The sequence below is a fragment of the Mirounga angustirostris genome, unplaced genomic scaffold (genome assembly GCF_029215605.1).
Source record: "Mirounga angustirostris isolate CCGP_5_RB_7025 unplaced genomic scaffold, mMirAng1.0.hap1 SCAF_7, whole genome shotgun sequence".
NCBI classification, from domain to species: Eukaryota; Metazoa; Chordata; class Mammalia; order Carnivora; family Phocidae; genus Mirounga; species Mirounga angustirostris.
Genome location: NW_026991715.1, coordinates 43,024,810 through 43,051,221, shown reverse-complemented (window position 1 = coordinate 43,051,221; position 26,412 = coordinate 43,024,810). Strand labels below are relative to the sequence as shown.

Below are 26,412 nucleotides of genomic sequence, written 5' to 3'. Positions count from 1 at the left end.
TCCGATGTGGGGCTCGATCCCAGGACCCTGGGATCATGACCCAAGCCAAAGACAGACACTTAATGACTGAGCCACCCAGGCGCCCCTGTATGAGGTCTTTATATATTTTGGATATTAACCCCTTATCTGTTTTATCAGTTGCAAATGTCTTCTCTCATTTAGTAGATAGGGTGCATTTCATTCTGTTGATGGTTTCCTTCCAGTTTTGAAGGAGTGGCTTTATGCAGAAGGTATCCTGTCAGGTCCAGTTGTGCGACCCCACCCCCCAACCCCTCATTACTTGAGCCAGGTGCCCTAGTGGTCTCCCCTGTTTGGGCTGCAGGTACCCTCCTGTTGTAGCTGGGTTGCACTTGGTGTGGACTCACTGGTGTGCAGAGCTGTTCCCCAGTGCAGCTTCTGTGAAGCCTAGCCACGTCAGCTGTGGATGTGCCTGTGGATGTGGATGTGCAGCTTCTGTGAAGCCTAGCCACGTCTGGCTGAGAGTCCAGGCCATAACTGCTGTGAGCATGCTCATGTGCAGGGTTGGCCCCTCACGCAGTTGGCTGTGAAGTCCTGGAGCAACAGCTGGTGGGCATGTGTGTGGATGGGATAGGCCTCCCGTGTGTTGGCAGTGAGGTCCGGCTGTGACTATCGCAGGTCCTTTCGTGTTTGGCTCTTTCCCCTGGGATGGAGGTTGCTTGGCGGGGATGGGGTAATGGGGAGGCTGGGACTCTGGGACAGCCGCCTCCACGTCCAGGTGTGGCCAGGTGGGAACAGCTTTGGGGGGTGCCAGGCTGGAGCAGGCAAGTTGGGCTGGTGAAGTCTGCAGAGGGAGGCTGCGGCCAGATGATTGGTGCTAGCGCAGTAGGTAGAGTGTTAGAAATGGCTGCTGCCAGGCTGGGCCAGCTGGGGAGAAGGGAAATGAATAAAAAAGTGTCTGTTAACACTGTACGCTTTGGAGAATGTTCTACCAGATCCCTGCCCCTGTGGCACATGTCCTAAAATTGGTGAATGGATCTCCTTTCCGTGTAAGCCAGGTGCTTGTCCAACTGCTGCCTCTGCTCTGGAACTGGGACCGAGTGACATTATGCACCTGTCCTTTAAGTGTCCTACTGCCTTCTGGGTCTCCCATATGTAAGCACCACTGGCTTTCACAGCCGTTTGTAATGGGGACTCATTTTTCCCATGCATGTTTCTTTTTTTTTTTTTTTTTTTTTAAAGATTTTATTTATTTATTTGAGAGAGAGAATGAGATAGAGAGAGTATGAGGGGGGGGGGCCAGAGGGAGAAGCAGACTCCCTGCCGAGCAGGGAGCCCGATGCGGGACTCGATCCCAGGACTCCAGGATCATGACCTGAGCCGAAGGCAGTTGCTTAACCAACTGAGCCACCCAGGCGCCCCCCATGCATGTTTCTTGACTGGGGATCCAGATGTGGGGCTTGGACCCCTTGTTCCTCTTTGAGGGCCTGTATGTTTGTGCTATCCCTCTGCAGGAGATCACTGTGCAGGGGCTGTGGGTCCTGACTAGATCACATCTCTGCCCCTCCCACCATCTTGAATGTGGCTTTATATCTGTAGTTGTATAAGATCTGTTCTGGTAGTCTTCAGTTTGTCTTCAGAGATAGTTGTTTTGTATGTAGTTGGTGATGTTGGTATGTCCATGGGAGGAAGTAAGCTCAGGATCTTCCTACTTTGCCATCTCGCTCCCTCCTCCTGAATTCAATTTCTTTGAAAGATATAGTGCTATTGAAAATTTCTGTTTCATCTTCTTTCAAATTTAGTGAGATATTTTTCATTGAATTTGTTCATTTAATCTGGCAAATTGGTTGGCATAAAGTTTTCATAAATACAGTCTTATTGTCCCTTTAACGTCTATATTATCTATAGTGAGAACCCCATTTTCATTACTGATTTTGGTGGTTGGTGTTTCCTTTCTCGTTGTAACTGGGAGTTTTCTGTTTTTTTCAAAGAAAGATTTTGGCTTTATTAATTTTCTCTTCTGTTTGTCTTTTTTCTATTTTGTTAATTTCTGTTCTGTATTATTTTATACATTCTACTTTCTTTGGTTTTACTCTTTTTTGAGCTTCATAAGTAGAACCTTACATCACTGATTTTAGATCTTTTTTTTCTTTTTTGTTTCATGTTTTTATTTAAATTCCACTTAGTTAACATATAGTGGGATATTAGTTTCAGGAGTAGAATTTAGTGATTCATCACTTACATAAAACATCCAGTGCTCATCACAACAAGTGCTCTCCTTAATAACCATCACCCATTTAGCCCATCCCCCTGCCCATCTCCCTTCTAGTGACCCTCAGTTTGTTCTCTGTAGGTAAGGGTCTTGTGTTTTGTTTTTAAGATTTTATTTATTTATTTATTTATTTAAGAGCTAGAGAAAGAGAGAGAGTGAGGGGAGAGGAGCAGAGGGGGAGGGAGAGAGAGGGGGAAAATAATTTTAAGCAGACTGCGCTGAGCACAGAGCCCAGTGTGGGGCTCGATCTCATGACCCTGAGATCATGACCTGAGCTGAAACCAAGAATCCAATGCTTGACTGATTGAGCCATGCCCCGAGTCTGTTTTATGGTTTACCTCTCTCTCTTTTTTTCTCTCTATGTTCATCCGTTCTGTTTCCACATATGGGTGAAATCATATGACATTTATCTTTGTCTGACTGACTTGTTTCGCTTAGCATAATACACTCTAGCTCCATCCACATCATTGCAAATGGCAAGATTTCATTCTTTTTTATGGCTGAGTAACATTCCTGTGTGTGTGTGTGTGTGTGTGTGTGTACATACACCACAACTTCTTTATCCATTCATCTGTCAGTGGGCATTTGGGCTTTTTCCATAATTTGGCTATTGTTGATAATGCTGCTATAAACATTGGGATACATGTGTCCCTTAAAATCAGTATTTTTGTATCTTTTGGGTAAATATCTAGTAGTCCAATTGCTGGATTGTAGGGTAGTTCCCTTTTTAACTTTTTGATGAACCTCTATACTGTTTTCCAGAGTGGCTGCACCAGTTTGCATTCCTACCAGTAGTGTGAGAGGGTTTCCCTTTCTCTGCATCCTTGCCAAGATCTGTTGTTTCCTGACTTGTTAATTTTACCCATTCTCACCAGTGTGAGGTGGTATCTAGTTGTGGTATTGATTTGTATTTCCCTTATGATGAGTGATGTTGAGCATCTTTTCATGTGTCTGTTAGTTGTCTGGATGTTTTCTTTGGAGAAATGTGTGTTCATGTCTTCTGCCCAGTTCTTTACTGGATTATGTGTTTTACTGGGTGTTGAGTTTGGTAAGTTCTTTATAGGTTTTGGATACTAACCCTTTTTTTTTTTAAGTTTTTTATAGTTTCATTGATTGTTTCCTTCGCTGTGCAGAAGCTTTTTATCTTGATGAAGTCCCAGTAATTCATTTTTGCTTTTGTTTCCCTTGCCTCTGGAAACATAGCTGATAAGAAGTTGCTGCGGCCAAGGTCAAAGTGGTTGCTGCCTTTGTTCTCCTCTAGGATTTTGATGGTTTCCTGTCTCACATTTAGCTCTTGAATCTATTTTGAATTTATTTTTGTGTATGGTGTAATAAAGTGGTCCAGTTTCATTCTGCATGTGGCTGTCCAGTTTTCCCAATACCATTTGTTGAAGAGACTGTTTTTTTCCCATTGGATATTCTTTCCTGCTTGTTGAAGATCAGTTGACCATATAATTGTGGGTCCATTTCTGGTTTTCTATTCTGTTTTGTTGATCTATGTGTCTGTTTTTGTGCCAGTACTATACTGTCTTGATCACTACAGCTTTGTAATACAGCTTAAAGTCTGGAATCATGATGCCTCCAGCTTTGCTCTTCTTTTTCAACATTCCTATGGCTCTTTGGGATCTTTTTTGATTCTATACAAATTTTAGGATTGTTTGTTCTAGGTCTGTGAAAAATATTGGTGGTATTTTGATAGGGATTGCATAAAATGTGTGGATTGCTTTGGGTAGTATAGACAATTTAACAACATTTGTTCTTCCAATCAATGGCATAGAATGTTTTTCCATTTCTTTGTGTCCTCTTCAATTTCTTTCACAAATGTTCTGTAGTTTTCAGAGTACAGATCCTTTACCTCTTTGGTTAGGTTTATTCCTAGGTATCTTACGGTTTTTGGTGTAATTGTAAATGGAATTGATTCCTTGATTTCTCTTTCTGCTGCTTCATTACTGGTGTATGGAAATGCAGTATTTCTATATATTGATTTTGGTTTTTGTTGTTGTTTTGGGTTGTTTTGGTTTGTCAGTTTTTCTTTAATGATGAATACAAAAGTTTTTCACATCTAAACTTTAAGCATGGCAAATAGTTTCTTCCCAGATTCATTGTTTCAAAATCCATTTAGTTATTCTACCCTTTGGAGAGGGTGGGGGAAATATGATTAAAATTTCCCCATCTATACAAGTCTTACTGTGTTCTTTTTTTAAATTTAAATTCAGTTAATTAACATATAATGCATTATTAGTTTCAGAGGTAGAGGTCAGTGATAATACCCAGTGCTCATTATATCACGGACCCTCTTTAATGTTCACCACCCTGTTACCCCATCCTCCTATCCCCTCCCCTCCAGCAACCCTCAATTTGTTTCCTATGATTGAGTCCCTTATGCTTTGTCTCCCTTTATGATTTCATCTTGTTTTATTTTTTTCTCTCTTCCCCTATGATCCTCTGTTTTGTTTCTTAAATTCCACATATGAGTGAGATCATATGATTATTGTCTTCCTCTGACTTGTTTTGCTTAGCATAGTACCCTCTAGTCCATCCATGCCATTGCAAATGGCAAGATTTCATTTTTTGATGGCTGAGTTGTATTCCATTGTGTGTATGTATATGTGTGTGTGTATGTGTATATATACACATACATATTACATCTTCTTTATCCATTCATCTGTCTATGGACATCTGGGCTCTTTCCATAGTTTGGCTATTGTGGACATTGCTGCTATATATATTGGGGTGCATGTGCCCCTTAGGATCACTACATTTGTATCTTTGGGGTAAATACCCAGTAGTGCAATTGCTGGGTCATAGGTAGCTCTATTTTCAACTTTTTGAGGAACCTCCATACTGTTTTCCAGAGTGGCTGCACCAGCTTGCATTCCCACCAATGATGTAGGAGGGTTCCCCTTTCTCCGCATCCTTGCCAACATCTGTCATTTCCTGAATTGTTAATTTTAACCATGCTGACCAGTGTGAGGTCGTATCTCATTGTGGTTTTGATTTGTATTTCCCTGATGCCTAGGGATGTTGAGCATTTTTCCATAGATCTGTTGGCCATTTGTATGTCTCTGGAGAAATGTCTGTTCATGTCTTCTGCCCATTTCTTGATTGGATTATTTGTTCTTTGGGTGTTGAGTTTGATAAGTTCTTTGTAGATTTTGGATACTAGCCCTTTATCTGATAAGACATTTGCAAATATCTTCTCCCATTCTGTCAGTTGTCTTTTGGTTTTGTCGACTGTTTCCTTTGCAAACGCTTTTTATCTTGATAAGTCCCAATAGTTCATTTTTACCTTTGTTTCCCTTGCCTTTGGAGATGTGTCTAGGAAGAAGTTGCTGTGGCTGAGGCCTGTGTTCTCCTCTAGGATTTTGATGGATTCCTGTCTCGCATTTAAGTCTTTCAACCATTTTGAGTCTATTTTAGTGTATGGTGTAAGGAAATGGTCCAGTTTCAATCTTCTGCATGTGGCTGTCCAATTTTCCCAACACCATTTGTTGAAGAGACTGTCTTTTTTTCATTGGATATTCTTTCCTAATTTGTTCAAGATCAGTTGACCATAAAGTTGAGGGTCCATTTCTGGGTTTTCTTTTCTGTTGCATTGACCTGTGTGTGTGTTTTTGTGCCAGTACCATACTGTCTTGATGGTTACGGCTTTGTAATAGAGCTTGAAGCCCGGGATTGTGATGCCACCAGCTTTGCTTTTCTTTTTCAACATTCCTCTGGCTATTCGGGTTCTTTTTTGCTTCCATAGAAATTTTAGGATTATTTATTCCAGCTCTGTAAAAAAAGTGGATGGTATTTTGATGGGGATTGCATTGAATGTGTAGATTGCTCTAGGTAGCATTGACATCTTCACAATATTTGTTCTTCCAATCCATGAGCATGGAACGTTTTTCCATTTCTTTGTGTCTTCCTCAATTTCTTTCATGAGTATTTTATAGTTTTTTGAGTACAGATCCTTTGCCTCTGGTTAGGTTTATTCCTAGGTATCTTATGGTTTTGGGTACAATTGTAAATGGGATCAATTCCTTAATTTCTCTTTCTTCTGTCTCATTTTTAGTGTATAGAAATGCAGCTGATTTCTATGCATTGATTTTATATCCTGCCACTTTGCTGAATTCCTGTGTGAGTTCTAGCAATTTTGGGGTGGAGTCTTTTGGGTTTTCCACATAGAGTATCATGTCATCTGCAAAGAGTGAGAGTTTGACTTCTTTGCTGATTCTGATGCCTTTTATTTTTTTGTGTTGTCTGATTGGCTAGTCTGAGGCTAGGACTTCTAGTACTGTATTGAACAACCATGATGATAGTGGACATCCCTGCCATGTTCCCGACCTTAGGGGAAAAGCTCTCAGTTTTTCCCCATTGAGAATGATATTCTCACTGTGGGTTTTTTATAGATGGCTTTTATGATTTGAGGTGTGTACCCTCTGTCCCTACACTGTGAAGAGTTCTAATCAAGAAAGGATACAGTACTTTGTCCAGTGCTTTTTCTGCATCTCCTGAGAGGATCATATGGTTCTTGTCCTTTTTCTTATTAATGTAGTGTATCACATTGATTGATTTGCAGATGTTGAACCACACTTACAGCCCAGGAGTAAGTCCTACTTGGTCCTGGTGAATAATCTTTTTAATGTACTGTTGGGTCCTATTAGCTAGTATCTTGGTGAGAATTTTGGCATCCATGTTCATCAGGGATATTGGTCTATAATTCTCCTTTTTGGTGGGGTCTTTGTCTGGTTTTGGGATCAAGGTAATGCTGGCCTTATAGAATGAGTTTGGGAGTTTTCCTTCCATTTCTATTTTTTGAAACAGCTTCAGAAGAATAGGTATTAATTCTTAATGTTTGGTAGAGTTCCCCAGGGAAGCCAAATGGCCCTGGACACTTGTTTGTTGGGAGATTTTTGATTACTGCTTCAATTTCCTTGCTGGTTATGGGTCTGTTCAGGTTTTCTATTTCTTTCTGTTTCAGTTTTGGTAGTTTATAAGTTTCCAGGAATACATCCATTTCTTCCAGATTGCCCAGTTTGTTGGCATATAGTTTACTCATGTTATGTTCTTATAATTGTTTGTATTTCTTCGGTGTTGGTTGTGACCTCTCCTCTTTCATTCATGATTTTATTTATTGGAGTCCTTTCTCTTTTCTTTCTGGTAAGTCTGAGTAGGAGTTTATTGATCTTATTAATTCTTTCAAAGAACCAGCTTCTAGTTTTGTTGATCTGTTCTACTGTTCTTTTGGTTTCTGTTTCATTGATTTTTGCTCTAATCTTTATTATTTCTCTTCCGCTGGGTTTAGGCTTTATTTTCTGTTCTTTCTCCAGCTCCTTTAGGTATGAGGTTAGTTTATGTATTTGAGACCTTTCTTGTTTCTTAAGGCTTGTATTGTTATATTCTTCTGTCTTAGGACCTCCTTTGGTACATCTCACAGGTTTTGAACAATTGTGTTTTCATTTTCATTTGTTTCCATGAATTTTTTAAATTCTTTTTAAATTTCCTGGTTGACCCATTCATTCTTTAGTAGGATGTTCTTTAGCCTCCATGTATTTGAGGTTTTTTTCCAAATTTCCCCTTGTGATTGAGGTCCAGTTTCAAAGCTTTGTGGTCTGAAAATATGCAGGGAATGATTCCAATCTTTGGTACTGCTTGAGACCTGATTTGTGACCCAGTATGTGATCTATTCTGGAGAATGTTCCATGTGCACTTGAGAAGAATGTGTATTCAGTTACTTTAGGATGGAATGCTCTGAATGTATCTGTGAAGTCCATCTGGTCCATTGTGTCATTCAAAGCCCTTGTTTCCTTGTTGATCTTCTGCTTAGATGATCTGTCCATTGCAGTGAGTAGGGTGTTAAAGTCCCTTACTAGTATTGCATTATTATCAATGTGTTTCTTTAATTTTGTTATTAATTGGTTTATATAATTGGCTGCTTCCATGGTAGGGGCATAAATATTTAGAATTGTTAGATCTTCTTGTTGGATAGACCCTTTAATTATGATACAGTGTCCTTCCTCATCTCTTATTACAGTCTTTGGTTTAAAATCTAATTTGTCTGATATAAGGATTGCTACCCCAGCTTTCTTTTGATGTCCATTAGCATGGTAAATTGTTTTCCACCCCCCTCACTTTCAATCTGGAGGTGTCTTTGGGCCCAAAATGAGTCTCTTGCAGACAGCATATCGATGGGTCTTGCTTTTTTATCTAATCTGATACCTGTGTCTTTTGATTGGGGCATTTAACCCATTTACATTCAGAGTAACTACTGAAAGATATGAATTTAGTGCCCCTGTATTTCCTGGAAAGTCACTGTTTCTGTAAATTGTCTCTATTCCTTTCTGGTCTGTGTTACTTTTGGGCTGTCTTTTCTTTTAAAGGATCCCCTTTAATATTTCTTGCAGGGTTGGTTTAGTGATCACAAATTCTTTTAGTTTCTCTTTGTCCTGGAAGTTTTTTATCTCTCATTCTATTTTGAATGACATCCTTGCTTGATAAGGTATTCTTGGCTGTGTATTTTTCTTATTTAGCACCCTGAATATATCATGCCAGTCCTTTCTGGCCTGCCAGGTCTCTGTGGATAGGTCTGCTGCCAGTCTAATGTTTGTACCATTGTAGGTTATGGACCTCTTGTTCCAAGCTGCTTTAAGGATTTTCTCTTTGTCTCTGAGACTCCTAAGTTTTACCATTATATGTTGGTTGTTGACCTATTTTTATTGATTTTGAGGAGGGTTCTCTGTGCCTCCTGGACTTGGATGCCTGTTTCCTTCCCCAGGTTAGGGAAGTTCTCTGCTATAATTTGCTAGAGTATACCTTCTGCCCTTCTCTCTCTCTCCCCTTCCTCTTCTTCTGGGATCCCAATTATTCTAATATTGTCTTGCTTTATGCTATCACTTATGTTTTGAGTTCTCCCCTCATGATCCAGTAGTTGTTTATATATATATTTTTAATCTATTTAAATGTTATATTTGCCTCCCACGAATAAACCTTTATTTCACTCAAACTGAGCAATAAATCTTCCACACTGAAGTATCTTCCTTGCCCAATTAATCCAAAGGAAAAAAACTGAAATGATTAGTAAAGAAAAATGTAGGGACTAACACACCCTTTTAATATGTTTTTAAATATTTTTAAGGTTTAAAAAGTGTTTAAAGTTTGTAATTCCTAGTAGGAAAACATTATCTGAATGAATACCCTAATGGCAAACCACTATAGAATGTTTCAGCTGCATTTGGGGCAGAGGGGTAGGGATTCTCTTCACAGCACCTCAGCTTTCTTCATGAGAAGGTCAGAGGTACACTGGTTTATATTATTGCGACATCCATTAGGTGATCGTTGCTTTTCCTTCAGCAAGGGCTTTATTTGTCAGAAGGGCATTATGCTTGACCTCCAAATTTGGCTGACAATTTACTGATGAGATTCATAACCTTTGAATTGCTCTGATATTTTGACATATTCGCTGGGTTCTGGGCCACATCCTGGAAGGCCACCATAACATCTGGATCCTGCATGGCTGCGAGAACCCCTGGATCACTAAGAATTTCATTGAGCCCAGGCATTCCTGCCATTCCAGGCATCCCCCCTGCCATTCCAGGCATTCCTCCAGGAAAATTACCAGGCATTCCCCCAGGAAAGCCACCTGGGAAAGAGCCATACTGAGCTCCTGATTGTCGTCTGGCTTCTTCCTCCCTCTGGGCTCTCTTATGTTCTTCCTGAGCCTTCTTAACCCTTTCTGTTCTTTCTTTGATCTCTCGCTCTTCACGTTTTCACTCATAACTTTCTCCGATGTTCAGCAATTTTCTGGGCCCCCTTCTTTCAGCATTGCACTAGCATCTTCATCGTAATCCAGTTTACAAGCAAGGGCAAGATCATATGCTGCTTCTTCCCAATGGCCCAGAACTCTGTGTGCTTTCCCTCGCCACTTATAAGGCTGAGCTGAATCAGGATTTATTTCAATGGCTCTGTCACAGTCTCAAATGGCAGCATTTGGTTTCTGTAATTTGATGAAGACACTGGCTCTCTTGGCATACAGAATGGCCAAGCAAGGATTCAGTTTGATGGCATCTGTGAACAAGTCAGTGGCTTTCTGTAGTTCACCATCATTTAGGGCATCAGTGGCAGCCACTTTTTATCATTTGCCTGATCCATCATTTCCTCAGTTATCTCTACATTTTCATCTCCCATTTCTTGAGGGGCATCAGTATCTGGTTCAATCACACCTTCATTGTCAATTTCTAGATCACTTTCCTCACTTGATGGTTCATCTGTCTTTATGTTTTCCTCCACCTTCTTACTGTTTTTTCTACCTTCGTATTGTCTTCTGATAGAGTTTTATGAGTGGCAGGTGGTATTTTACCCCCCATGCTCTCCACCCACTCCCACAGGAAGCACATTTCCTCGGTGTGCAGACGCTTGGATCCTGCTTACACATTTTCACGAAGGCCTGAAGCTCGCTCACTTGCGGGGGTCCATGGTCCAGAGGCGGTGGCAGGCGGCAGGCGAGGCTGAGGTTGCGGCCCGATTCCAGGCCCGGGTACTAGCTCAGTGTGATCGTGTGGAAGGGGGCCATTTATATTTCTTTTTCTCAGCTTTATTCTCCATCATTTGGTCTTCTGTATCATTAATTCTTTCTTCTGCCTCATTTATCCCAGCAGTTAGAGCCTCCATTTTTTTTTTTTAAATATTTTTATTATTATTTATTTGACAGAGAGAGACACAGCGAGAGAGGGAATACAAGCAGGTGGAATGGGAGAGGGAGAAGCAGGCTTCCCACAGAGCAGGGAGCCCGATGCGGGGCTCGATCCCAGGACCCTGGGATCATGACCTGAGCCGAAGGCAGATGCTTAACGACTGAGCCACCCAGGCGCCCCGAGCCTCCATTTTTTATTGCATCTCATTAATAGCCTTTGTGATTTCAACTTGATTAGATTTTAGTTCTTTTATTTCTCCAGAAAGGGCTTCTCCAGTGTCTTCTTTGCTTTTTTCAAGCCCAGCTACTATCTTTATAATTGTTATTTTGAACTTTAGTTCTGACATCTTACTTCTATCCATACTGATTAGGTCCCTGACAGTACTGCCTCTTGTTCTCTTTTTTAAGGTGAGTTTTTCCGTCTTGTCATTATTGCAGAAAGTGGTCGCTTTTCTATTTGTAGAGTTGCAGCAGTTCTTTTCTTAGTTCTCTGGTTGAGTTCACAGGTGTTCAGAATGATTTGGTAGCCATCTAGCTGAATTCCTGGGACCAGACAAAACTAAGGTCTACTACTCCTCTGCCATCTTGGATCTTCCTTCTGTATGTTGATTTTGTGTCTGCAACTTTACTGAATTTGTGTATCAGTGCTGGCAATTTTTTGGTGGAGTCTTCCAGGTTTTCTTCATAGTATATCATGTTGTCTGCAAATAGTGAAGGTTTGACTTCTTCCTTGCCAATTTGGATGCCTTGTATTTCTTGTTCCTGTCTGATTGCGAGGCTAGGACTTCCAGTACTGTGTTAAATAACAGTGGTGAGAGTGGACATCCCTGTCTTGTTCCTGACTGTAGAGAAAAAGCTCTCAGTTTTTCCCTATTGAGAATGATATTAGCTCTGGGCATTTTATATATGGCTTTTATGATGTTGAGATATGTTCCCTATATCCCTACTTTTTTGAGGGTTTTTATCAAGAATGGATGCTATACTTTGTCAAATGCTTTTTTTGCATCTATTGGAAGGATCATGTGGTTCTTACCCTTTCTTTTATTCATGTGGTGTATCATGTTGATTGATTTGTGAATATTGAATCACCCTTGCAGTCGAGAAATAAATCCCACTTGACTGTGGTGAATGATTCTTTTCATGAAGGGATTCGATTTGCTAGTATTTTGTTGAGAATTTTCATATTGATTTTCATCAGGGATATTAGTCTGTAATTCTCTTTTTTAGTGGAGTCTTTGGTTTTGGAATCAGGGTAATGCTGGCCTTGTAGAAAGAGTTTGGAAGTTTTCCTTCCATTTCTGTCTTTTGGAACATTTTGGAAGAATAGGTATTAACTCTTCTTTAAATGTCTGGTAGAATTCCCCTGGGAAGCCATCTGCTCCTGGAGTTTTGTTTGTTGGGAGACTTTTGTTTACTGATTCAATTTCTTTGCTGGCTATTGGTCTGTTCAAGTTTTCTGTTTCTTCCATTTTTAGTTTTGGTAGTTAATATGTTTCTAGGAATTTATGCATTTCTTCCAGATTGCCTAATTTGTTGGCATATAATTTTTCATAATATTCTCTTATAATTGTATTCCTGTGCTGTTGGTTGTTATCTCTCCCTTTTCATTCATGATTTTAACTATTTGGGACCTTTCTCTTTTCTTTTTGGTAAGACTGGCTAGGGGGTTATCAATTGTATTGATTCTTTCAGAGAACCAGCTCCTGATTTCATTGGTCTGTTCTACTGGTTTTTGTTTGTTTCTATATCTTTTATGTATGCTCTAATCTTTATTATTTCCCTTCTTCTCCTGGCTTTAGGCTTCATTTGTTCTTGTTCTTTTTTTTTTTTTTTTAAAGATTTTATTTATTTATTCATGACAGACAGAGAGAGAGAGAGGCAGAGGGATAAGCAGGCTCCCAAGGAGCAGGGAGCCCGATGTGGGACTTGAACCCAGGACCCTGAGATCATGACCTGAGCTGAAGGCAGACGCTTAACCATCTGAGCCACCCAGGTGCCCCATTTGTTCTTTTTCTAGCTCCTATAGATGTAAGGTTAGGTTGTGTATTTGAGATTTTTATTGCTTCTTGAGGAAGGACTGTATTGCTATATACTTTCCTTTTATGACTGCTTTTGCTGCCTCCCAAAGGTTTTGGACTCTCCTGTTTTCACTACTGTTTGTTTCCATCTATTTTTAAAGTTTCTTCTTTAATTTCCTCGTTGACCCATTCATTCTTAAAGAACATAGGATGTTCTTTAACCTCTGTGTATTTGTGGTCTTTCCACATTTTTTCTTGTCATTGACTTCAAGTTTCATAACATTGTGGTCAGAAAATGTGCACAGTATAATCTCAGTTTTTTTGTACTTGTTGAGGTCTGATTTGTGACCCAGTATGTAATATTCTGGAGAATGCCCCATGTGCACTCGAGAAGAATGTGTATTTTCCTGCTTTAGGATGAGATGTTTCGAATATGTCTGTTAAGTCCGTCTGGTCCAGTGTGTCATTCAATGCCATTGTTTCCTTGTTGATTTTCTGCTTAGATGATATAGCCATTGCTGTAAATGGGGTGTTAAAGTCCCCTTCTCTTTTTTTTAAATTTTATTTTATTATGTTCTGTTAGTCACCATACATTACATCATTAGTTTTTGATGTAGTGTTCCATGATTCCTTGTTTGCGTATAACACCCAGTGCTCCATGCAATACGTGCCCTCCTTAATACCCATCACCGGGCTAACCCATCCCCCCAGCCCCCTCTCCTCTAAAACCCTCAGTTTTTTTCTCAGAGTCCATAGTCTCATGGTTCGTCTCCCCTTCCGATCCCCCCCCCTTCATTTTTCCCTTCCTACTATCTTCTTTTTTTTTTTTTTAACATATAATGAATTATTTGTATCAGGTACAGGTCTGTGATTCATCAGTCTTACACAATTCACAGCACTCACCATAACACATACCCTCCCCAATGTCCATCACCCAGCCACCCCATCCCTCCCACCCCCCACCACTCCAGCAACCCTCAGTTTGTTTCCTGAGATTAAGAATTCCTCATATCAGTGAGATCATGTGATACTTGTCTTTCTCTGATTGTAAAGTCCCCTACTATTATTGTGTTATTATCAATGAGTTCCTTTGTTTGTTATTAACTTCTTTATGTATTTGGGTCCTCCCAAGTTGGGCACATAAATATTTACAATAGTTAGATCTTCTTGTTGGATAGGACAGATCCCTTTATTATGATACAGTGCCCTTCTTCATCTCTTGTTACAGTCTTTGGTTTAATGTCTAGTTTGTCTGACATAAGTATGGCTACTCCGGCTTTCTTTTGGTGTCCGTTAGCTTGATAAATGCTTCTCCATTTATCCCCTCGCTTTCAATCTGCAGGTGTCTTTAGGTCTAAAATTAATCTTCTGTAGGCATCATATAGACTGATCCTGTTTTTTATCCATTTAAATGTGGAATGATTATTGATAGGTATGAATTTGGTGTATTGTATTACTTGTTAAGTAGTTGTTTCTAAAGATTTTCTCTGTTCCTTTCTAGTCTTTTTCACTTTAGTCTTTCTTTTAGTCTTTCTTGCCCACTCAGAGTCCCCTTTAATACTGCTTTTTTAAATTTTTATTCATTTTTGAGAGAGAGAGAGAGAGCGGGTGGGGGGGAAGGGTAGAGGCAGAGGGAGAAGCAGGTTCCCCGCTGAGCAGGGAGCCTGGTACGGGACTTGATCCCAGGACCCTGGGATCATGACTGAGCCGAAGGCAGATGCTTAACCTACTGAGCCCCACCCAGGTGCCCCCCTTTACTATTTCTTGTAGGGCTGGTTTAGTTTTGTTTGTCTGGGAAACTCTTTTTCTCTCCTTCTATTCTGAATGACAAGCCTTGCTGGCTAGAGTATTCTTGGCTGCATATTTTTCTCATTCAGTATATTGAATATATCCTGCCACTCTCTTCTGGCTTGCCAAGTTTCTGTGGAGAGATCTGCTGCTAACCTTATTTGTCTTTCTTTGTAAGTTAGGGATTTCTTTTCCCTTGCTGCTTTTAGGATTTTTTCCTTATCTCTGTATTTTGCAAATTTTACTACTATATGTCTTGGTGTTGGCCTGCTTTTGTTGATTTTGATGGTAGTTCTCTGTGCTTTCTGGATATGGATATGTGTTTCCTTCCCCAGATTAGGGAAGTTTTCAGCTATAATTTCCTCAGGTAAACCTTCTGCCCCTTTTCCCCTCTTTTCTTCTTCTGGGACTCCTATGATATGGATGTTATTACACTTTATGGAGTTGCTGATTTCCTTAAGTCTACATTTGTGATCCAATATTTTTCTTTCCCTCTTTTCATATTCATTATTTTCAGTAATTTTGTCTTCTATATCACTTATTCATTCCTCCCCTTCTTCCATTCTTGTGGTCATTACATTCAGTTGGTTTTGCATCTCACTTATAGCATTTTTTTTTTTTTTGGCCTGACTAGTTTTTAGGTCTTTTATTTCTGTGGTAAGGGACTCCCTAGTGTCTTCTATGCTTCTCTCAAGTCCAGCTAGTGTCCTTACGATTGTTGTTTTAAATTCTGGATCATGCATGTTATTTATATCTGTTTCAGTTAGATCCCTGGCCATGACCTTTTCTTTTTTGGGGATGAATTCCTCCATCTTGTCATTTTTGTGTAGGTCTTTGTCTTCTCTGTGTTAGGAAAGCCTGTTATGTTTCCTGCTCCTGAGAGTAATGGTTTTAGTAAGAAAAGGTCATAAACTGTCCAGGGCCTTGCGATTCAGAAAGTGTTTCTGGTATATGCTATGTGTACTCTGCTGCTGTGTTTTGGCTGCTCTTTTCCTCCAGTCAGTCCTCTGGAGAATTTCTCCTTGCCTGCAGTGGGGAGTGTTTGCACTTTGGCCAGAGTGTGGTCAGTTTTAACTAGGTGTGCTCTGGGCTGCTTGTTAAAAGAGACCTGATGCTCTTTCCATTAGAGCTGAAGCTTTGCAGCACTCTGTGGTCAGCAGACTTGGTGCATGTGGGGGGCTTTGGCTGGTCTTCTGGGTGAGGGGCCTGCTGCTCTGGTTCTCAGGTACACTTGGCCTAGTAAAGAAGCACATGCAGAGTGCAGGAGGCAGGGCTTAGTGTAAGCAGCCTGTGCCTCCACTGTTGGTGCAGTGCTGCTTACTGGTGTTAGTTTATACTGAGAGGCTGGGGAGGGAAATAATGCCAACCCTCTCCCTTGTCTCTGAAGAGGGGTTTGTGCCCACCACTGTCCAGGAAGCCCTCACAGAAGAGTGAACAGTCTCCCCTCATGTGTCCCAGGCCTCCCTCAGATCCCTGCCTTCACCCTGTCTGTGCCTCTTCGGGCTGTCTTCCTGTCCTGCAGCACAGTGCACCTGTGTTCTATCCCAGGGAGGCCAGCTGAGTTTTGAAACTCTCAACTGTAGAGGGACCTGGTATGTGGCATACCTGCACTCATGCTCTCGGGGAGGGTCTCACTCTTCTGGGGCTGGTGCTGGTTTGTCCCAGAAGGGCAGTCGCACCAAAGCGCCAGAGCTTGGAGTTTGGAGCAAAGTGCAGCAAAAAGCCAGTGTCCAGGTTAGCCACCCAGGTTAGCAGGTGTCTCTGCACCTATGCTGAGAGTCAGGGGAAGGTAATGGCATCTGTGGGCTCTTTTGTCCTTGGTGAGGCAATGCCACCTCGTCCAGATGTGCTCCAAGAAGGGGAACCGTCTCTTCCAGTGTATTCGCTTTCTCTCTCATGCCTCTCTCGGTGATCACCACTACTTCTCCTCTGCAACACCCACAATCCTTTTCTCCCCCAGATCTCGTCTCTGCACCTTCCACAGTGTGGCCTCTTCTCTCTGCCTAGTTGTGTAGTTTGCTCTTTTAGTCCTCAGATCAATTTCTTGGGTTTTCTGAATGATCCAGTAGTTATCTAGCCATGTTTGAGTGATGAGGCAAGCTTAGGATTTTTTTTTTCAAAATTGATATTATTGCAGCCAAAACAGTGGAATTAACTGTACATAATAAACTATTATATATATATATATATATACACACACACACACACACACACACATATGTATGTATATACACACATCACACACACACACATTTTAAGTTATAGGGAATAAAGTTTATTTTGGCAGATAGTGTTAAACAAAATTAAAGTTGCATACATTAGTAACATAACATCCTTAATTTGGTATAAGTTTGACACATTTTCTTGTTTTCCTGTGTTCTGCTAAATCACCATAACTGATTTATAAAACTGATGTGTTGAAATTTAGCTTTACTGTTTTTGCTTATGCTCAGATTCCAAACAAACTTTTTGTAAGCTTCTTCTGTCTCTGGGTCCATCTCATCATCATCATCATCCAAGTATGGATCCTCCCTATGTTTTAGGTATATGGTGTAAGGTATATTTTATATCCTTTTATTTTGTGAGTTCCTTGATTGATACTTTATAGAAATATTAATTTTTACTGCTTTTGTGTTTCCTACGTTCATACTGTCATTTTTGGTCTTTCCTTTCCACTCAAAGAGTCCCCTTTAGTATTTCTTGCAGGGCTCCTTTAGTTTTTGTTTGTCTGGGAAACTCTCTCTCTCCTTCTATTTTGAATGAGAGCTTTGCTGGATAGATTATTCTGAGGTGCAGGTTTTTACCATTCAGCACTTCACTTTTTTTTTTTTTTTTAAATAATCTCTATACCCAATGTGGGACTCAAACTCATGACCCTGAGATCAAGAGTTGCATGCTCTACCTAGTGAGCCAGCCAGATGCCCCTCCCATTCAGCACTTTGAGTATATCATGCCACTCCTTTCTGGCTTGGAAAGTTCCTGCTGAAAAATCTGCCAATAGCCATATGGGGTTTCCCTTGTAGGTAACTATCTTCTTTTGTCTCACTGCTGTATTTATTTATTTAAAGATCTTATTTATTTATTAGAGAGAGAGAGCGCAAGTGAGAGAGAGAACACGAGCATGGGGGAGAGGGAGAAGCAGGCTCCTGCTGAGCAGGGAGCCTGATGTAGGACTCGATCTCAGGGCCCTGGGATCATGACTTGAGCCGAAGGCAGACACTTAACCAACTGAGTCACCCAGGCGCCCCACTGCTATTTTTAAAAAAAGATTTATATATTCATTTGAGAGAGAGAGAGAAGAGAGGGTATGCATGCATGTGCACTCAGGGAAAGGCAGAGGGAGAGAAAGAGGCAGAAAAGCAGACTCCATGCTGAGTGTGGAGCCTGATGTGGGGCTCTATCCCAGGACCCTGACATCATGACCTGAGCCAAAATCAAGAGTTGGATGCTTAACTGACTGAGCCACCCTGATGCCCCATGTCTCTCTGCTTTTAATATTTTTCATTATCACTATATTTTGCCATTTTCATTACAATATGTCTTGGTGTAGATCTGCTTTTGTTGATTTTGTTGGCGGTTCTCTGTGACTCCTGCATGTGCATATCTATTTCCTTTTCCAGGTTAGATAAGTTTTCAGCTATTATTTTTTAAAATAAATTCTCTGCCCCATTTTCTCTTTCTTCTTCTAGGACTCCTGTAATAACAAATGTACTATGTTTGATGGAGTCACTGAGTTCCCTAAGTCTATTCTCATTTTGCATAATTCTTTTGTCTCTCTTTTATTCAGCTTGATTACTTTTATTACTCTTTCTTCCAGGTCACCAATTCATTCCTCTGCTTCTTCCAGCCTGCTGTTTATTCTATCAAATATGTTTCTCATTTTGTTTATTGAGCCATTTATCTCTTCTATGTTATTCCTTATCTCTGTGTTAATAGTCTCACTAATGTCCTATACTCTTTTCTCAAGCCCAGGGAGTATCCTTATGATCGTTGCTTTAAATTCTCTATTAGGCATTATTACTGATCTCTTTTTCACTTAGATCCCTGGTGTGGTCTTGTTCTGTTCTTTCATTTGGGACAAATTCCTCTGTCTTCTCATTTTGTCTAAGTCTCTGTGCTTGTTTCTTTGTGTTAGGGAAGTCTGCTATGTCTCCTGTTCTTGAGAGTAATGGCTTTATGAAGAAGAGGTCCCTGCAGTGTAATGTCACCTGTTCCCTAGGGCCTGGTGCTCTTGAGAGTATATCCATTGTGTGTTGCATGCACTCTGCTTTTGTGTCCTGGCTGCTTTATCGGGTCAGTTGTCTGCAGAGGCTCTCTTTGCCTCTTGTGGGCAGTCTTTGGTCCCTGGCCTGATTGTGGTGAGTTTCAAGTAGGTGTGCTCTGGTCTGCTTATGAAATGAGACCTGTTGGGGCTGTACCACTGCCACCAGAACTGAGGGTCCCAAAACTCCCACATTAGGAGATGAGGTGTGAGCATGGGTTTGGGCCAGTCTTCTGGGGGAAGGGCCTGCCGTGCTGGGACTGAGGCAGGTGTGACTGGGAGGGATGGCTCCACCAGTGCGTGGGGGTGCAGGGCTTGGTGTAAGTTAGGTGGCAAGTGTCTGTGCTGGTTCCTGCAGGTGGCCCTGTACTTATGCTAAGGGGCAGGATGGGAAATGGTGTCTGTGAGTTCTTTTCTTCCGGGAGGAGTCTCATCATGAACGCTGACTCTCTGTGATATGCTCTGAGATGAGGAACTAACCTCATCATGTGTGCCCCAGGTGCTCTTCAGATCACTGTTCCCAAGCTGTAAGTCTGCAGAGTGTTTGACCTGCCTTTGCTCTTACAGCAGCCCCAGTGTCCTCTGGAACTCTCTTAGAGCCAAGCATGCTGACCTTTAGAACTCCAGGCTTTAAGCCCGGCTGGTTGGAAGAACTCAGGAAATTTGGGCCCTCCTGCTTTCTAAGCCAATTGCTATGGGGATTCATTTTCCTGTTGCCCTCCACTGTGTGTTAGCTTGTCTCTAGTCCTTCTCTGCAACCATAGCTCCCTCCCCACTGCAGTGGCCACAATCAGTTTCTCCCAAACTGCGTCTCTGCACTTCCTGCCTTCTTCAATGTGGTCTCTACCTTTAGTTGTGGAGTTTGTTTTGTCAGTCTAAAGGTCGATTTCTAGCATACTTAAGATGACTTGATAGTTACCCAGTTGTATTCATGGAGCGAGGTAATCCTAGGGTCCTCCTACTCTGCCATCTTCCCCTGTCTCAAGAATCCAGTTCTTGGGGCGCCTGGGTGGCTTAGTCAGTTAAGCATCTGCCTTTGGCTCAGGCCATGATCCTGGGGTCCTGGGATCGAGTCCCGCTTAGGGCTCCTTGCTCAGTGGGGAGTCTGCTTCTCCCTCTCCCTCTGCTGCTCCCTCTGCTTGTGTGCTCACTCTCTCATGAGTGCGTTCTTTCTCTCTTGCTCTTTCTCTCTCTCTGTCAAATAAAGAAAATCTTAAAAAAAAAAAAAAAAGAATCCAGTTCCTTTATTAAGCTGGAAATACTTGTGCAAAGCTGTAAAAAATGCTGTTCTTCTCACTACTTGGGAGGGGGTGGGAATTAGCTGTTTTTCTTAAAGGTATGTTATCTATATTAAGATGTAATAGATTTTGAGTTTTTATTTTTAATGAATTAATAAATATTTTAGAGCATTAGTTTTCATATGATCTAGGAAATATCAGTAGATATATCCCATATAAACAAAAGCCCCTTGGGGACTCTTGATACTCTTCAAAAGTATAATGGAGTCTGAGGACAAAAATGTTTTAGAATCGAGTGTTAGAACCGCATACTGTGGTGCAAAATTTTGAGAAGGAGAGTATGTGATAAGGCATTTCATTGGATATTGAGTTAATGCCAGTTCTTTGAATTACAGTAGTATATTACATATTGACAAAATTAGTCACAAAGTATTTGGAAGTTATTTTGTGCTGTAGGACCTAAAATGTTGCATAAAAAGGAGAAGAAAAAAATGATCTCTGTTAGTCTTTAAATTAGCAAAAGCCACCACTTCCTCCAGACACTTTGCTGCCATCTAGTGGAACGTAGTAAATCCACAAATCTATTAGGACAATAGTGTGAATGATGCCCCATAGAATTCTGTAGTACACTGTTGGTTGTGGCAGCTTTGAATATCAACTGGAAGATTCCATGCGATTGGTTCTCAGCTGCCTCTCAGATCAAATTATGAGACCAAGAAGTTTGAGAACCATGGGCATGAGCAAAGGTACAGAGATGGGATTGAACACAGTGGGTTCACAGAGCAAAAATATAATCTGAGTAAAGCAAAAATTTGCATTAGTAGTAGTAGGAAATTAGGTTTTCAGGCAGAGTAGAATCACACCATTGGATATGTTGAGATCTGAGGTATAGGTAGTAGGGAGTCATTGAAGGTTCCAGAGCACTACCATGTAGAAATAGTTTAGGAAGCTCAGAGGAATAGTGGTTGCCAAGACGGATGGGGGGGCGGGGGTGGGGGGGGTAGATGAATGCTGGATGGATGGGTGGGCACGTGGATGGCCAGCTAGGAGCAGGATGGTTTTCAGAACAGGAAACCAGAAAAGAAGTTATCAAGTGTCTTGATACAGCCTCTCCTTGGTTGTAACTGATTGTCAGAGGGGACAGGAGAATAGGAATGACCTATCAGATAATAAACATTGAGTCTAGATTTTAGATTTGAAAAATAGAAGTCTCAGTGATAGCCTTTTGAGTTTTTTAATTTTCTAAGAGGAACACTGACACAACTGCTTTATTCATGAGAGAGAGGTGAGGTAAAGTCTGATTTTCAGATAACTGGCAAAGTTTAACACACCAAGATCATCCTTTAATTAAAGAAAAGTTTTACTCTGCTGCCCTCTTCTGGATATTAGGTAATTGCCTAAATAATTCTTAAACTGGTGGTCAATTAGTGTGGGAAGAATTGCCACTGAAACGCAGGAACTTAGCTGCAAAAGAAGGAAATCAAGGTAAAATGTAAAAAAAGAAATGATGGCAAACCAAAAACCGTACAAACTTAGAAGTATTTTACCAACTTTTATTTGAAAATTTCTAACCTATGGAAAAGTACAATGAAAAACCATCTAAGTTTCAGCAATTGTTAATATTTTGCAAGATTGCCTCCCTTTGTCTCTCTTTTTTTCCTTTCCATTTGAACAGCTTTACAAGAATAACATTTTTCTTTTTCTTTTCTTTTCTTTTTATTGTGTTAATCACCATACGTTACATCATTAGTTTTTGATGTAGTGTTCCATGATTCATTGTTTGCGTATAACACCCAGTGCTCCATGCAGAACGGGCCCTCTTTAATACCCATCACCAGGCTAACCCATCCCCCCACCCCCCTCCCCTCTAGAAGCCTCAGTTTGTTTTTCAGAGTCCATAGTCTCTCTTGATTCGTTCCCCCCCTCCGAATTCCCCCCCTTCATTTTTCCCTTCCTACTATCTTTTTTTTTTTTTTAACATATAATGTATTATTTATTTCAGAGGTACAGGTCTGTGATTCAAGCGCTCACCATAGCACATACCCTCCCCAATGTCCATCACCCAGCCACCCCATCCTTCCCACCCCCCACCACTCCAGCAACCCTCATTTGTTTCCTGAGATTAAGAATTCCTCATATCAGTTAGGTCATATGATACATGTCTAAGAATAACATTTTTCTATGTAATACCAATATCATATGCAATATCATGAATATATAGTCCATATTTAAATTTCTCTTATCTCAAAAATGACTTGTTTTTAAAATTGGATCAGAGTTCACGCATTGCATTTTGTCTATTTTAATCTGCTCTAATTTAGTCTACCTCTGCTTTTGTTTTTCATGACATAAAACATTTATTTATTTAGTTAGTTGGTAGGCTCCACACCCAGTGTGGAGCCCATCATGGGGCCTGAATTCCCGACCCTGAGATCAAGACCTGAGCTGATGTCAAGAGTTGGACACTTAACCAACTGAACCCCAGGTGCCCCAAGACATAAAACATTTATGAAGAGATCAGACCTGGTGTCTTGCATAAATGTTTTATATTCACCATTTTTCTGATTGTTCCTCATAATTCAACTTGGACACTTTTGGCAAAAGGTAGACTTTTAATTTTGATGATACAGATCCTTATAATATATATTATATATAATGTGTACTTACTGCATTGCATCAGGAGTCACATCATTTCGGTCTGTCCTGGTAACGCGATGCTACATGTGAGCACTTTTTAAAAGTGACAACAGACCTCGACTGGAAGATAATAGTTTCCCATTATATTTTTAAGTAATCTCTAGAGTGATGCTCTGTGGCCATGAGAGGGTCCTTTTTCCCAACCTGTCACTCAGTAGTTTCAGCATCAATGAGGATTTTTGCCTGAGTCCATTACTACACTAGAGTTCATGAAATGATGTGTTTCTAATTTGATCCCCCTTTCTGTATTTTTAGTTTTTTTAGGGTATTCTTTGGTAAAGAACAGTTTTCTTTTTCTCATTCTCTGCCCTGTCATAATCACTGTTGGCTCTTGGATCTTTTTTTTTTTTCCCCAGCATATTAACATCATTATCCTGTTTGATGATCAAATTGCCCCAAATTTGTTCTGTAGGAGCCCTGTTAAGCTGTATCCTTTTGACTTGCCCCATTAGGCTTATGTTTTAGGCTCACTTTCTATTTTATTGTTCCAGATCTGGAACTAGTTATTTATATAAGGAGCCCTGTTTCTTTTCATTTAAGGTGTCAGCCTTAGACGCCAAGCTTGAGAAGAGAGGTGTGCTCATTGTTACTAAAAACTATATTTTAAAAACCATGAGTTCGGGGTGCCTGGGTGGCTCAGGCGTTAAGCGTCTGCCTTCAGCTCAGGTCATGATCCCAGGGTCCTGGGATCAAGCTCCCCATTGGGCTCCCTGCTGCACAGGAAGCCTGCTCCTCCCTCTTTCGCTCCCCCTGCTTGTGTTCCTGTTCTCGCTGTCTCTCTCTCTGTGGTCGAATAAATAAATACAATCTTAAAAAAACAAAACCATGAGTTCATGGCCAATTGAAATTTAATAACATTTGATTTCCCCCTACCTTCTCCCATTCATATTTATATCTTCCTTCTCCCACAGTGAAAACCCTGTTTCTCAGTGGCATCAATATATTTACTTATTCACTCTGTCCTACAGTATGCAAAATGCTTTGAGAATTACGACACTGCTACCGAAACCAAATATTTATTTGCTTTCTTTAGTTCTTGAATATATCCCACTAAGAATATACAGTCAGAAAACTGTTCTCATCAGTCACTTAAGCTATAAATATTTTAGTTAAGTTAGAAATCAGCTATATTTTTTTAGTCAGTAATTTCTCCTTGCCATTTGGTTCAACAAACCAAGGTTGAGTCTGTTTCAGCCCCTGCACTAGTCAGTGAGGGCACAGAAATAAATAAGATACTCTTCCTACAGCTGCAAAACTCATAGTCTCTTACAGAAGAAATGTAATTAAAAGATTATAGCCCAGTGGGGGAAGGATGAAAAAGTTTAGTTATGGCTGCCAAAGCATTACAGGAGAGACTCATCTGACTCAGCATGGGTAGGGGTAACTTTCTAGAGGAACTAAGAGTAAGTCTTGAAGAATAAGTTGAAGTGAATCAAGTGAAGAGAGGGACAGAATGTCCTAGTAGAGGAGTGTGATGATAAAAGACACCATTCCCTGTGCTGGGAAATAGCAATGGCTGGGAAGTTGTCTTGGTCTTGAGAAGGTGATAGTCCAGGAGATGAGAGAGTTGAGCAGAAGTCAGACCATGAAAAGAACCTTGTAAGCCATCTAGACTACTTCCCTTCACTTCTACGTAAGTTTTTTTTTAAGATTTTATTTATTTGAGACAGAGAGAATGAGAGACAGAGAGCATGAGAGGGAGGAGGGTCAGAGGGAGAAGCAGACTCCCTGCCGAGCAGGGAGCCCGATGCGGGACTCGATCCCGGGACTCCAGGATCATGACCTGAGCCGAAGGCAGTCGCTTAACCAACTGAGCCACCCAGGCGCCCCATCTACGTAAGTTTTTTAAAATGAGATATAGCAGTGTATTAGTTTTATAAGTACAACATAACGATTTGATATATGTATACACTGCAAAATCACCACCACAATAAGTTAACATCTATCACCACACATAGTTAACAATTTTTTTCTTGTGCTGAGAGCTTTTAAGATCTACTCTCAGCAACTTTCAAATATACAATATAGTATTGTTAGCTGTAGTCACCATGTTGTACTCAATACTGTACATTCCTAGGACTTATAGCTGGAAGTTTGTACCTTTTAACCACCTTTACCCATTTTGCCCACCTATAATCCCCAACCCCTGGCAGCCACCAATCTGTTCTATGTATCTGTGAGTTTGTTTTTTAAGATGCTACATATTAGTGGATCATACCATCTTTGTTTTTCTCTGACTTATTTCACTTAACATAATGCCCTCGAGGTTCATTGATGTTGTTGCAAATGATAGGATTTCTTTCTTTTTCACAGCTGAATAACACATACACACACACACACACGCACACCACATCTTTATCCTTTCGTCTAATTGATGGACACTTGGGTGGTTTTTATGTGTTGGTTATTGAAAATAATGCTGCAGTGAACATGGGAATGCAGATACCTTTTTGAGATAATCATTTCATTTCTTTCGGATAAATACTCAGCGGTGGAATTACTGGATCATGTGGAAGTTCTGTTTTTAATTTTTTGAGGAAACTTCATATTCTTTTCCACAGTGGCTGCACCAATTTACATTCCCCTAGGTGATATCTCCTTGTGGTTTTAGATTTGCATTTCCTTCATGATTATTGATGTTGAGCACCTGTTCACGTATCTCTTGGCCATTTGTATGTCTTCTTTGGAAAAACTATTCAGGTCCTCTGTGCATCTTTTAATTAGATTGGCTTTTGCTATTGAGTTGTGAGTTCTTAACATATTTTGTATTAACCCCTTATGAGATACATGACTTGCAAAGATTTTCTCCCATTTAGTAGGTTGCCTTTTCATTTTGTTGTTTCTTTTGCTGTATAGAAGTTTTTAGTTTCATGTTCCACTTACTAACTTTTGCTTTTGTTGCTTCCGCTCTGGTGTTCTATCCAAAAAATTGTTGCCAAGACCATCATCAAGAGTTTTTATCCCTGTGTTTTTTTTCTAGGAGTTTTACATTTTCAAGTCTTATATTTAAGTCTTTAATCCATTTTGAGGTAATTTTTATGAGTGATGTAAGATCAGTGTTTGGTTTCATTATCCTGAAAATTGTTACCCAGGTTTTTCTAGCACCATTTTGAAAAGAGTTTTTTTTTTCCCTTACTGAATATTCTTGACTCCCTTGTCAAATATTAGTTGGCTGTATATGTGAGGGTGTATGCCTAGGCTCTTAATTTAGTTCCATTTGTCATTGTATCTATTTTGATGCCAGTACCATACCATTTTGATTACTATATATATTTGCATTTCCCTGATGATTAATGATTTTGAGCATCTTTTCATGTGTGTTGGCTATCTGTAGATGTTATTTGGAAAAATAACTAATCAGGTACTCTGCCCATTTTTTAATCATATTGTTTGTTTTTTGGTGTTTAGTTGTATGAGTTCTTTATATATTTGGATATTAACCCCTCATCGTATATATCGTTTGCAAATATCTTCTCCTATTTAGTAGGTTGCCTTTTTGTTTTGTC

The 26,412-nt window shown here is 40.4% G+C and overlaps 1 long non-coding RNA gene and 1 pseudogene across 1 annotated transcript in view; one reads left to right on the top strand and one right to left on the bottom strand.

Annotated features, from left to right (window-relative positions):
* LOC135365383 (uncharacterized) overlaps positions 1-26,412 on the top strand; it is a 74,877-nt gene that overhangs the window by 5,383 nt on the left and 43,082 nt on the right. The gene's annotated exons all lie outside the window — the stretch shown is intronic.
* LOC123854441 (hsc70-interacting protein-like) lies at positions 9,192-15,522 on the bottom strand (annotated as a pseudogene).